The sequence below is a fragment of the Bacillus rossius genome (genome assembly GCF_032445375.1).
Source record: "Bacillus rossius redtenbacheri isolate Brsri chromosome 4 unlocalized genomic scaffold, Brsri_v3 Brsri_v3_scf4_2, whole genome shotgun sequence".
Lineage (NCBI taxonomy): Eukaryota > Metazoa > Arthropoda > Insecta > Phasmatodea > Bacillidae > Bacillus > Bacillus rossius.
Genome location: NW_026962011.1, coordinates 18289166 through 18302706, shown reverse-complemented (window position 1 = coordinate 18302706; position 13541 = coordinate 18289166). Strand labels below are relative to the sequence as shown.

Here is a 13541-nt window from a genome sequence, read left to right as displayed (position 1 = left end):
TTTTTTCACACACAGTTTTATTTATTGCCACTACTTATGTCACATACAAAAATCTTCTAAAATGGCAAACAATTAATTACACTTAAAGAAAGGTCTATTCGCCAGTCACTCGTTCCACACACCTCGCTGGGCCGCACCTCTGGCGCAACTCTCGCCGCAGCACCCCTCGTGGTTCTCCGCCGCGGGACTCCATCGCCACACTCCGCCGCTGCCGCGCCCGCGACTCTATCGCCCGGAAGCTCCGCCGCGGGAAAACTCCCGACTCCACTCACTCACTCACTCACTCCCTGCCCTGGAACCGTCGTCCAAGGACTTCGCCACTCTGCCGCACCCGCGGCACTATCGCCCGGAAACTCCGCCGCGGGAGAACTCCAGACTGAACACTCCTAACTAACTCCCCGGGCATATATATAGGCCCCGGCGCAATTCCAGAACTCACGAGAGCGGCCGGGGCCAGTCGCGTCATCGCGAGCCATCCCGACGGCAGAAATCTCTCGAAAACACGTGTCGACGGCTCACGTAACTCCGCAGCTGGCAGGTTTCGGATGTCAAACTAACAGTGTCGCGCGGGGGGAGCGGAGGGCTGGAGGGACTTAAAGTGGCGACCCAGGTGCGCACAGCACATCTCATGTTACGGCGGCATGTGATGCAGCCCAGCTAGCTCTGCACCTGCGCGTGACGTGGCCTTGCTAACGTTCGTAACAATGTAATCCATTTCGGCACAGCCTACTGGCCTAGGTAGTTTTCGAAGTACCAATTTCTTTTGGAAATGTTTTGGAAACTTCTATATACTCCTGGAACATTTTGAGAACTTAATGTACATGACATACTGTATGTTATCCGATATTCCAAAATGATTGATTAAACATTTCCTAATATTCCAAGCAGCGAAAAATGTTGTGTTTTAAATCAATGTATCCAAAATTGAATAGCTTAGAACGAATTTCATATTATACCTACTAAGGTAGGTAAGGTATGCAACATTTTTAACCTCCAAAAACTATTATTCATCCCTTGCACTAATACGTGGTCGTATAAAACTTTTCTTTGGAACAAGATTTAAGATAATATTAAATATCAAAGTGACGTCAATATACCTGAATGTACATTATAATATTACAGAACATAATGCATAAAAAACAATTTTGTTATTAATGTGAAAATACACATACATTGATTAATAATGACCGAATAAGTCACTTTGTGGTATTTGTAAATTGTTTTCTTAGAAAATGTTAAAACTATCAAGTATCTGCAAATGTATATCTTTATATTGACCATATTAATTTGAATTAGCATATGCTAACTTTTTATATTGCATTTGTTTGAACATTTTTCACCTTGTGTGATGGTAAATATGTCAATATGTTTTGACTTACGATCTAGATATTGTGGGTTTAATTCAACAAATTCACCCGATAAAGTATATCGTATAATTTATCGTTAAACGACGAAACTTCAAATATCTTTAAAATACATATTGCAAACACCAAAACCATTTTAGGAAGAAATACAAAATTTATCACATTGTATAGTTCACGTAAATTTACTACGTGTAGTAGTAACTTTGCGGAAAGCTTGACTGAGTTCGTCTTTAGCCGATTGGTTTTCTGGATGTACTCCTTTGTTTCTTCTATCTGAACTTATCGCCACGTTTCATGAATTTATTCAAGGGTCGCTAAACGGTATCTAAAGTTGAACTTAGCATACGATATTTATTTACTGCTCAGAATAATAAGCTAGTTAAAACAAGGAACTGAGAGCTCTATGGAAACGTGTCGGCTGTTTGCTGAAGAAAGAAAACAGACCGCGAAAAGTCGAAATGTTGCGTATGTCCTCGGGAATGGCAATACTTCGCCACGAAAATGCTGCAGCGTGGCTGTGAATACATTTTCACAGTTACTGGGAAATTCAAGTTCACGACGTTGAATTTTCTTTTTATCACTAGTGAGATGACGTAGCAATTTTAAACACCGCATGTTAGCTTATCGTACACAGATTGACGTACCGGCTCGACCGTTTAGTATTCTTGAGTCCGCCCCTTCCTTCCAAGATGGTGCGTCCATTTACACTGATAAACTGTTTCACCTTCAGTTTACGAAGAATGATGGTCTTAAATTATCCACGGATCTTCCCTAAATTTACGGTCATCTTCGTAAATATACGGACACCGAGATCACTTTCTTAGAACACGAATACATAGGGACCGGAAAAATTCGCGGGTTCAATGACCTCCAGGATGAACTACATTGTTCTACGTACACTCCATCAAATATCACCCACTCATTGGCTGCTGTCTTGTGAGACGTCCCAACGTAGCAGCCTGTGATTCGATAAAGCTTTGGTTGGGTGTTTCTCGCTGGCCCAGCGTCATCCAGGTGAGTTGTGAGCCAATAGCAGAGGCAGCACTGAGGTATAACTATTTGTATTTTAGCCTATCGCGAAATTAATTCGCGAAATTATCCGATCTCTAAGAATACAAAATAATATTCTTGGTATATTATCAAACTTTTTGAAAACTTTTTCACAACATTCTTCTTTAGTCCACGTGTTAGTTTAGCTTAGTTTATAACGAAACTTACAACTCAAAAATCAAAATACTCTTCGTTTATTAGAAGTTAATTAATCGTTGTAATGTATGCAAATTTATTGTAGTTTCTAAAAGTGTAAAGCAGAGGTAAATATATGCCAATGCACGTGCTGAACTTGAAATCGCTATTTGCGAATATATAAACTTCAAATGAAAGAAGTTAAATTCAGAAATATTTCCTACTGTGATAAAAATAAATGCAGATTTCCTGAAAAAAAAGCATAGCGCTAATTCCCTTTTAGATCATACTCAGTGAACGAAAAAAAATGAGAAAATTAAGTATTCAATGCTGTCGTTTGTAAGTACTCTCAGTGTGATTTTGACAAAAGAAGAACCAATCCACAAATGACTAAAGTTTTTTTACAACACGACCTGAGAATTTCAGGTGTACTGACCATGTAATCTAACTGATGGCAATATTAAAGTCCTCTTTGGTCCTTCATCATGACACCTTGGCTTTAAATTTTATTGTCAGAGCTATCATTAAAGATTAAAACTCAATCAATATGAAGGATGTTGTGCGGTATGTTTTTTAATGCGTGAACTATCAGTTATTATATTGTATGAAAATAAATAATTTTCTGAGGTTTCCACTAACGTGGTTCCTAACAACTGTTACTTTGGAGCCTGAAATAACAAAGAGGTTAGTGGAGAAGATAACCAAAGAATGAGATAACAAAGGGCGGAATTCATAGTGGTGATATAAGCAATACTTGAAAAAAGTACCGCTTATATGCATGCTTAAGTATGGCATTAAATTCATAGCGAACAAAAAGAGCACTGCTTATTAGGACTACTTCAAGTAATACTTCACGAAGCACTGCGTCAAATAAGTACTGCTCAATACGAATTCACAGTCATGAAATAAGTTTGCCTTGTTTCGCAAGTATTCATAATCAAATAGCCTAAGCCATGCTTATTCATTGATATAAGTAATACTTCATGAAGTCGGCTATCTAGGTGACTCAAGTACTGGTACGGATTTGTTTGTTGTAAGGAATAAGTTATGTAAGGTATTAATTCCCGTTAATTTTTCCATATATTAAATTAAAATTGAGAGAGTAAACAATTTTTAATTTGGGGAAAAGAAACGAAACAAATAGTTGCCGCTTAGTTTTGTAAACAATACAGGCTACGTACATAACCTCTTCTGCAGCTAGTGTGTTGTTTCGCTACCACGTGGTTAACTTCACCCGCTTATAGATCTAGAGCTGTAGCAAACCGTATGTATTCGGTACTGAGTAACGGGTGCGCCATTTAGTAACGAGTAACGAAACGTTACACACGAATCCATCTCGTTACTCGCATTTTTCGTATGTTTTACGCATGCGCGCGCATATTCGATGAATTTACGTTACAAAGAACGATGTTTGTTTATTAAGTAAAGTATAATTTGGAAATTCGTCGTCCAAGTTTTTTACTGTTTATTAAAGGTATTGTGTGTGTAGACAAAGTTTGAGATTGGAACAGAAACAACGTAAGAAAGTATTTTTTACAAATTAGAAATATGTATGTTTTTGTTTTTTATCATCGCGTATTTTCACGTTTTTTTTTGTTCTTATCGTAAAAGAGATAATATAAAAAAGGCGCTCTAATGAGATTTTATTGTTTCTTGGTTATCAAAAACAGTTAATTATCACATATTGTTAATTGTTTATATTCTATTTATTATTATTTACGCGACGTCATACTATACGCCGCGTACAGTACGCGTACGTTATACGACTCGATTCGTTGCTGCAACATAACATAGCATATGCGGTATCAGAAGTAACGAGTAACGTAACGATACGATAATAACGAGTATAAATTGTTATAGTAACGAATACATACGGGTACACTTTTTTGGTTTCTTTTACACCTCTATATAGATCACAGACACAAGATGGCCAACATAATTTAACGACACAATCATTAAAAACATATTTATGTAGTTGTAAATTCGTTTTTAATACATGTTCATATTTATGTTAGTCAAGTTCACTATCAAATAAAGTATAAATATAATCTTATTTATTAATTATTTTAATCGCATATATGGTTTGAAACGTGGGCATTTTTATTTTCAAACAGGTAAACTATGTATTTACAGCAGTATATTTGCTTGCGTTACGTTGGCACAAAATTCGTCTTTTACTTTTTGAGATACTTCATCAAGTACAGCATGGCCAATATAAAAAGTGCTTGTTCAAGTATTACTTCGTCAAGTATAGGTATATGAATTCATTACTGGAATAAGTACTACTTGAAGCATAAGCACTACTTTATAAAGTATTACTTATTCGCCAAACAAGCCCTCGACTATGAATCCCGCCCTTAGACTTCACTTGAAGGTACACCAATAGCATTTCACATAATCGAAAAAAAAGGCTCAACAGTGTCATACATATTTCGTAAAACTATAAATATGATACATATAAATATCTGAATCAAAGAGCACGAATAAAATTTTCCTTTTAAAAGATTTTTTTTTTAAAAGCACACATACACAAACACACCTACATATATATATATATGAGGGTGTGGGTGTGTTTGTGTATGTGTGCTTTTTTTAAAAAAATCCTTTAAAAGGGAATTTTTGACATTAGTTTACATCCAAATCGCACCCAACGTCAGATAAAGCTTGAAGTATTGTTTAACAAAATATGTCTCATTATATTATATACGATGACAGTTTTCCTTTGAGAGCCTTAAAGTTCAAAATTTTAAATTTCAGTTATTTGCATTATATTTCAAACATATGCACAGATCGACAACATGACAACATGACAATGGGTCCATGAAATAAATATATACTACTGCTACTACTACTGCTGTCATTTACGTACAAGAGAAAAAAGCATTGAACGTATTTATTTCAGTTACACACGTATATTATATTAAAAAGAGACACTATGTCAAAGTCTAACTTCAATTTCTGAGTAATAAACTTATTTGAGACACGTTGTATAACGTGAGACACTTTGAAAGTAGTTGAAACAGCATGAATAGGCCTATTCGTTTTCACCGCAGCTCAGAAGGAGAAAATTACGCTGAGAAAATAAATTACAACTTCACAGTCTGCAGTTGGCCAACATGCAAATACTAAGGATTAAAAAATGTTTCCATTGAGCTGCACTATTTATTGCTATCATAGTGTTTTCGTATTACCTAGACGTAGAGAATTAGTAAAGTTTGGTAGTAAATAACTGTTACGAAATATCAAACAGCACGCGCTTATGAGCAAGATTCCGGGTTATTTTGTACGAAAAAAGGAAGAATACATTAACTAAAACTTTTCCTCGGTTTTATTTGTTTATTTCGTAGGAATAAGAGCTTATGGAACCCAACTATTTTATCAAGACATTGTTTCTCAAAGAAAAAAGAGTTATGACTCAAATCTTTACAACTTCCTTCTCTTAAAAACTTCCTTCTCTTATCAGTAGCAAATCCTCTTTATGCTATAACTTGCTGTAAATGCTCCCAAACACCACATATATATATATATATTTCTTAACGTATTTATTCACATTACTCAGTTTTATTTTATTACAGTTTGTTATAGTCTTATATGAAGTTATATTTCCTTCGTCAATTCATTTTTACATTGCAGTTTTAAATTTTTTTAAATAAATGCTTATTGTTGATTTTAGTTTAAAAAAACTTTGATGAAAAACAAATGGATGAATTTACACAGCATGTTAAAGGATATGAAAAACACACCACGTACTTTCTATGCCAATGCCAATGCCAATGCCGAAAGATTCTAAATAAACTTGCAAAAAACTATGCATCAAGTCCATATCGTGGCCTTACACCTCTTAAATTTCATGCGAGAAGTTGTTTTGAGAATTATTATGAAATGCAAAAAACGTTCTTGGCCTCTACAAATTGGAAATTATTTGCGTCACCATTGGCATTAACGAAAGTGCGCAGAAAACCAGTGAAATGGGACAGTTCACTCATAACTGTCAGTCTGAAATTCCTTCCAAAAATTTACTAAAATTGCCAAATATTCGGTAACAAATTATGTGCGTTAAAGTTTCACCGCTGCAGCCTAACTTTATTAACTACACATTACTTTGCAAATAAAAAGCTTTGCCCAAAATTTTGCTACACTAATTTGTAGGCACTCAGAGAGAAATTAGTCTTAGAGGCATGCTTTTAAAGTTCTCTTAAAATGGAGGATGGATGGGGTCATTAAAAAAATTAAGTAAATTAGTTCGATTTCTTCCGGGGTGTCGAATTCATCAGCATGGGCGAAAATCCCAGTTACCTTTGTAAACTTTAAAACATTGAAGCGATTAACTTACCTTTCAGCCAAAGATGTTGTCGGTAGCCCGTGGTAAACAGGCTGCCGAGCTAAACCCAGCTGGCGACCACACTCGGCGACGCGACGTCTTCCGCGCCGTCACCTTTAAACGAGTCAGTTCATAACCCCGACGGCCCGCGCATTTCTCGGTGAAACTACGCTTGTCCGCGACTGGCTCATTGCACGCCAGGGGCCCATTTCACAAAAGTTAAAATAAAAGTTGGTACCTAAAAAAAAAGTACAAGTTCGTAAAAAGAAGGAGCCAATCTAACTCAGTACATGTAATAGGAGTGAAACGTCTTTGGCAATTTAAACCTTGACTCGTAAGTATATCGTAAAGGGAAAACGTCAGAAAGAAAAAGAAAGAAGACAATTTTCTAAATAAACAATTACTAACCAAGTTATTACTCACTTAAAAATTACTGATCAGGATAACAATAATTATTGATCAATAAATAATGTTTCATTAACAATAAATACTACTTACTCACTGTTGAAGTACACCATAAAGAAAAATTGTGCGCGTTAATGTTTCTGCCATTTGGAACCAGCCAAATCTCTGAACGAAATATGAAATTCATTACATGTAGAGCGATTTATGCGGGAAATGCAGGGACTGTCTCAACAGCGCTCTCTACGCTGCTGGTTGAACAAGGAAGGACGAGAGCACGTTGGTAGCCAATGTAAAATACAAGGCATATACAGTTCACTGTATAGGATACATATGTATATTTTCTGAAACAAACGCATGCGCACGCTTCCTGTTCTATCATTTCGTTCGTCTATCTCGGTTTATAATTTTTGGGTGGGGGACGGATCATCGTACAAAGAGGAGAACTAAATGGAGCCCAGTAAAGTATATAGCATAGTAGTCTCTTTACATCTCTTTGGTCAAGTACCTATTCTCTGTCCTTTTCGCGTCAGAAACGTTTCACAACAATGTTTCACGAGGACATTGCATTAAAATTCGGCCTTTTAAATGTTTCTCTCATTGCGCCCAAAGAAGTTTCACTTGAATGAATATCAAGACATAAAATCTCACAAAGAATATTAGCGACATTATAATAATAACAAATTTCTTCAAGCTGTTTAGATATATTTTTGACTGTAAAAAATATAGAACCTATTTGTAACTGTATTACTATTTTAATTTTATCTGTAAATACTTGTATCTATTTTTATATTTAGAGTCTATACTTATACCTATTTGATTGATTTTTATATAACCTTTTTGATCTTTAACATTGCACTTATATTTTTACGTGTCCAATATCCTTTTTAAAAACACTTTTGTGGTGAAATGGACAATACATATATAAATAAGTTAATTAATTTTAGATGTTGAATAAAGCCGTGGTGTCTACCGGGCCACAGAATATTACACCAAGATTGTGTTTTTTTTTTGTTTCAGAGAGAAGTAATAAGAAATGGAGTGTGTTGCTGCGTGTATGGACACCACTGGAGAAAGGTAGGCATACTAATTCACCATATGTGCAAGAAATAAGCTCACGTGGATCAATTTACTGGGAAAAAATATTCGAAATATGTATAATTTAAAATTTTATTATGTTTAAAACCTATATTCTTAGTTACGGCTGTCAAGAGCTACTTTTAATATTCACAAAATATTTTTGGTACATATTATAGAATTATATTTGGTACAGATTTTAAGTTAGCATTCGAAAGTTTATTTATTTTACTTTAGTAGGTTTATTTGCACAAAACACAAATAATCGGCATAAAATAAGTCCTCTCATGTGCTGCTGAAAACATTTTTTTAAAATTATTTAACGCCTTGTAGAATCTAAAACAATGTATTTTTTCATAATGACAAAATAATAAGTCCCAGGAATAAACATTGAAGGTGGCAGGAATTAATTTGGGTAGGACTCCCTACTTCTCACATGATAAGCTCTACTGCATGTTGCTTGTTCAAGAGTATCGAGTGCCCAAAACGTATACATACTGGTGGAAAATACAAAATCATTTATTTTTTTCTACACACACACACCTACACACACACACCAACACACACACACACACACATATATATATATATATATAATTCAATTATGAGTGTCAAGAAAAAGTATAAATTCTAAAAATCAACCATGTAAATGAAGCGCAAAATTGCAATACAAGTAAGAATAATCTATCACTTTTTATAATTCATTTTTATTGTTTATTCATTACCCCCTGGATCTAATTCTGAAGTCCACGCAGATGAAGTTGCACGAAAAACCGTGTTATGAAATCAGATATTTTATCTATACTAAAAAGCAAATGTATAAATAAATAAATAAATAAAAAGCATGCGTATAACGACTTAAGTAAATATGATTCTTAAACTTCTTTGTGAAATTAATCTTCAATGCACCTGATAATTCACTTTGTCTATTTCTCTAGCAAAAATGTTAAAAATATTTGGAATAAACCACTTTTCTTAAAATGGTAAAATATTAGTAATATTCTGAAACTCTTCGAGCGAAGCCACGGGTTATTGAATTGTATTACGTTATTGAATAGTAATAATACATAGCTATTTAATGGAATTATCATACATAGACTACTCCAATTCTCTTATTCTATATCTCAATACTCAAGAGTTTAAACATAAAAAAATTCAAAAAATAAAATTTTAATTTTTTATAACACAAAAAATAAAAATAACCACATAATAAATACGGGCCACATAATATATTGTAATTAAAAAATGTAATAAAATTTTAATAAAACCAATTTTTAAAACTTAGTAAATATTAATTAATTACTTTATAAAACTAAATCATAGTTTTCAAAATATACAAATCAAAACAATATTAAATATTAACGGAAAATTAGAGTATAATAATACAAAAATATAATTTAAAAATATTGTTCCAAGTGAAATGAAGTAAAATACGCTGAGACGATTTTCAAGCGTATTAAATAACTAAGCATACATAATGTCACGGTAAACACTCTGACCGCATATAAGCGTACAAATTGTATAACATCGAAAGAAATTAAAAATTTCCTAGTTTAAATAAAATAAGTGCACTACGATGCAGAAACAAACACAACAGGCGAAGGTGAGCTTCGAGGGATGACAGGTAAAATATATGAAGTGTTTTGTGCACTCTTTTCTATTAAAGAAACGTCGCGATTGAGTTGACATTCGCTTAACCGAGAATCTATTTACGTCCTTCACCAAACGTCAGCAGCTGCGCGCGTCTGCTTCAAACAACGCATGAAAAATTCATCTTCCGCGAGGTCTTCGGAAAAATGTCTTCGTCGATAACAGTCCTGGCCAGGGCTACGTGGCGTAAAATTTATTCAATGTTCGAACAAAAAAAAAAGAGTTGTTTTCCTTATTTCATCCTAACCTGTAGCGTTTGGAGGGAAAAAAAATGACTACATGAATGTTTGACAGAAGTAAAACAATTTCAATCAAATTAAAAGTGAAATATTTTATTTTAATGAATAATGAAAAAAAAATAAGAGACAAGTTTTATTTAAAACACTAGCAAGCAAAGCAACGTAAAATAAAACATTTATTTTTACTAGATCAACCAAAGAAAAAAAAGCAGGACAAAAGTTTGTTCCATTCATTATTCAAACCATATCAAGAAGGTGCCAACGTAGCGTGGATACAAAAATGGTTCAAGTAGATCGTTCAACGAGACATTCAATGTTAATGGTCAGCAAAACAATGCATCGAATATTTTACAGCTTGTTTTAAAAAAAAAAGAAAAAAAGATATGTGTAAATGTCTGAGGAGATCGGTTGTGTTGGGTATGATCACCTCCGTACGTTTTCTACGTCTCACCTCCGTTCGACGGGGCGACTTTTGTAATGTGTAATCGGCGGCTGATTTAGATTCAACATCCCACCCTCCCGCAGAGCCACCTCTACAACTCCCCCTCCTTACCCACATCCTCTACCCGACCTTCACTACAAATCCTTTCAAGTTCGGCGGGGGCGTTAGTTGGCTCGGTGGTGTCGTGGGGGGAAGCGGGAAAGGTCCCCCCTTACCCTTCTTCATCCTGGTGTTAAACGCGTCATCAACCTCCTACCAACCCTTTCCGACGGTCCTTCCTTACCTATGACAACCCTCCGCTCGGAGCACGCACACAAACACACACACACTCTCGCACACAATGAGCACACAGACGCTCTGGTAGAGCACCAAGTACAGTAAAGGGTCGCTTTGTGCCTCTAAGCGTCTGTTCCCCGCGTCAACACCAGCTCGCTGACGGCAGCTGACAGGCAACACCGCACAAGTCCTATCCGAGTAGACCAAAGGCACTGTCACACTGTAAAATATTTTCCACCAACATATATGACAATAGAGTTGGTGGGATGATGTTGGACAGAAAATGGCTTCCGATATTTCACCCTCAAATATATTTGAACAGACAACCTCAAATATGTTTTTAAATCATGACACACCATCAAAGCTTATTTTTGGGCTGAGTTATTTAAAACTTTTTAAATTTTAATCTGATTTCGGAATTAAATAATGCAACGTAGTGTTGGATTAAATTATTGAACTTGTTAATGCTATTTGTGGATTTTAAATTTTTTTAGGGCAAATTTAACTCACAATGATAGTCATTACATATTAAAAATAAATGTTCAGTGATTTTTTTAAATTAATAGAATCATAAATTCATTTTAACAAATAAATCGTTTTGCATACGACATTCATACTAACATTATTTTAGTTTTATTAACATTGATAACCTCTTTAATAACCGATGTGTTCTTCGAAATTATAAAAAATCGTTGAGATGGGAACGGATGTGTCATTTCCACTTTCGCGATGCACTATTTTGATTGGCTATATATATATATATATATAGCGTTAGGCGTGCGTTGAGAGATTACGCTGTTGCGTTTCTCGAACTGTTGATAAAACCGGCCTGAAGAAGGGCAGTAGTTCCTTATAAGAAGCCTTATTTTTACGATACTTTAATGAAACCCTTTATAAATTACTACTTTAACTCATCTTACACTATTTAAATCTGTTATTTTAAACAGAATTACGGATGTAAAAACCGAGAGAAAATTAATTATTTTTTATCTACGTAAGTGACAACATCAAATGTAACAGTTTAACTACGTCAAGAATGTTGACTTCAACACGTTTCCAAGTGTGTTATCAAGACATATTGAATTTTTTCCCCAATACTTAAAAATAACTTTAGATAGCAGGGATCATTCTCTATTTAGTGCACTACTTCAACTAAGTTTCAACACTGATTTAGGAAACTGTGCAATTGTGCGATACTGCTAATATTACTTGCAAATTTTAACGAAGTTATGAATTCACACTAAGTTTGTATCAGTGTTTTAAATCCGTTAATTTATAGTTAAGCGTCCAATACGTGAAGACTTTCGTTGTTCAAAATTCCTGCCGATGGAAAACAAGCAAAAAAAAACTAATTTAAATGGCAAAATCAATAACACTTAAAATAATAAATTCTTCTTGATTACGTTATAAATTCTTAAAATCATTTGTAAGGTATGGCACCTTATTTTTTAACGTGGCTTTTAAAAGCCTCATAAGTAAATTGATTTGATTAGGTATTAGCGTGGAAGTTAATTAAGTTTGTTCATCTCCATTTGCAGAGTCAGTATTGTCATTTCATAACATCAATTGTTTACATATATATATATATATATATATATATATATATATATATATGGAACTTTTAAAATATATATTTAATTTTTTTGTACCAATATTTAATGATTACATATTTTTGTGCAAAAAAGGTTTTATTCTGAGATACTATTACGTAAGCGATTGATTTATTTTAAGCTCAGGTAAAGTACGTTTATAAATCGGGATGAACTAGAAAACACTAGAAGTGCCAACGGCGGGAAAAGCTTTAAAGGCATGTGTGGCCCCAGTTTAAACTTTTGACCTTCTTAAAAGAATTAAAAAAGAAAGCATATTTAAGTAAAAGAAAACACAAAGCCAGTATAAAAACGCAATCCGCTTTGGGCAAATCAAAACTTAATAAAAAACCAGTCCCTCACGATACCCCGAGATAAATGAAAGCTGTCACTTGCAAAGTTCTACCTCCCCCGAAGCAAGTTGGTTTTAGTTAATTCGCCGTACTTCTTATGAAACTGCAGTGGAATGTAAGTAATTATTTGCGGTCGGTGTTGCTGGAAAAAAGAACGCACGGTGGAGAGGAGATTAAAAGTGCGAAAAAAAAACATTTGTGTCCTCGGGGTGTTAAATTCATCCCCCCCCTCCCCCAATTCCTTTTCATCCCTTCTAAATACGTTCGTTTGTGACGTCCGTGCAAAGCTAACCTTCCACGCAGACTTGTTCGCTTCGGGCGTATGAACCTGCTCACTCTCCTGGTCGGGAATAGATGCATGTCTGGATCGCAAGGGGTCGTCGAAAGGGTGGATGAGAAGATGTCGCCGCGAGTCGTACGGCGAGTCAATAGCGCCGTCTGCGATGCGCGAAACCCCGTGATCGCTCTACTTGGTCACCTTTCCTTCCAGGTCTGACCCCTCAGGATGCTTGCACACCATGTCGCATGAGCGTACAGTTTTTCCAGGTCTTTTGGAAAGTATGTTCAGCCACAGAGATTGCTGTACAAGCAATTTTGCCGAAAAAATCAACAAATGATAATGTAGAGGCAGAATAATCTCCGA

The 13541-nt window shown here is 35.0% G+C and overlaps 1 protein-coding gene across 1 annotated transcript in view; it reads left to right on the top strand.

The window, feature by feature from the left end:
• Window positions 1–13541, top strand: part of LOC134542320 (lachesin) — a 588254-nt gene that overhangs the window by 133896 nt on the left and 440817 nt on the right. Inside the window, exon 2 of the mRNA XM_063386470.1 lies at window positions 8293–8349. The gene's annotated coding sequence lies outside the window, so the exon portion shown is untranslated. The remainder of the gene's footprint in view (window positions 1–8292; window positions 8350–13541) is intronic.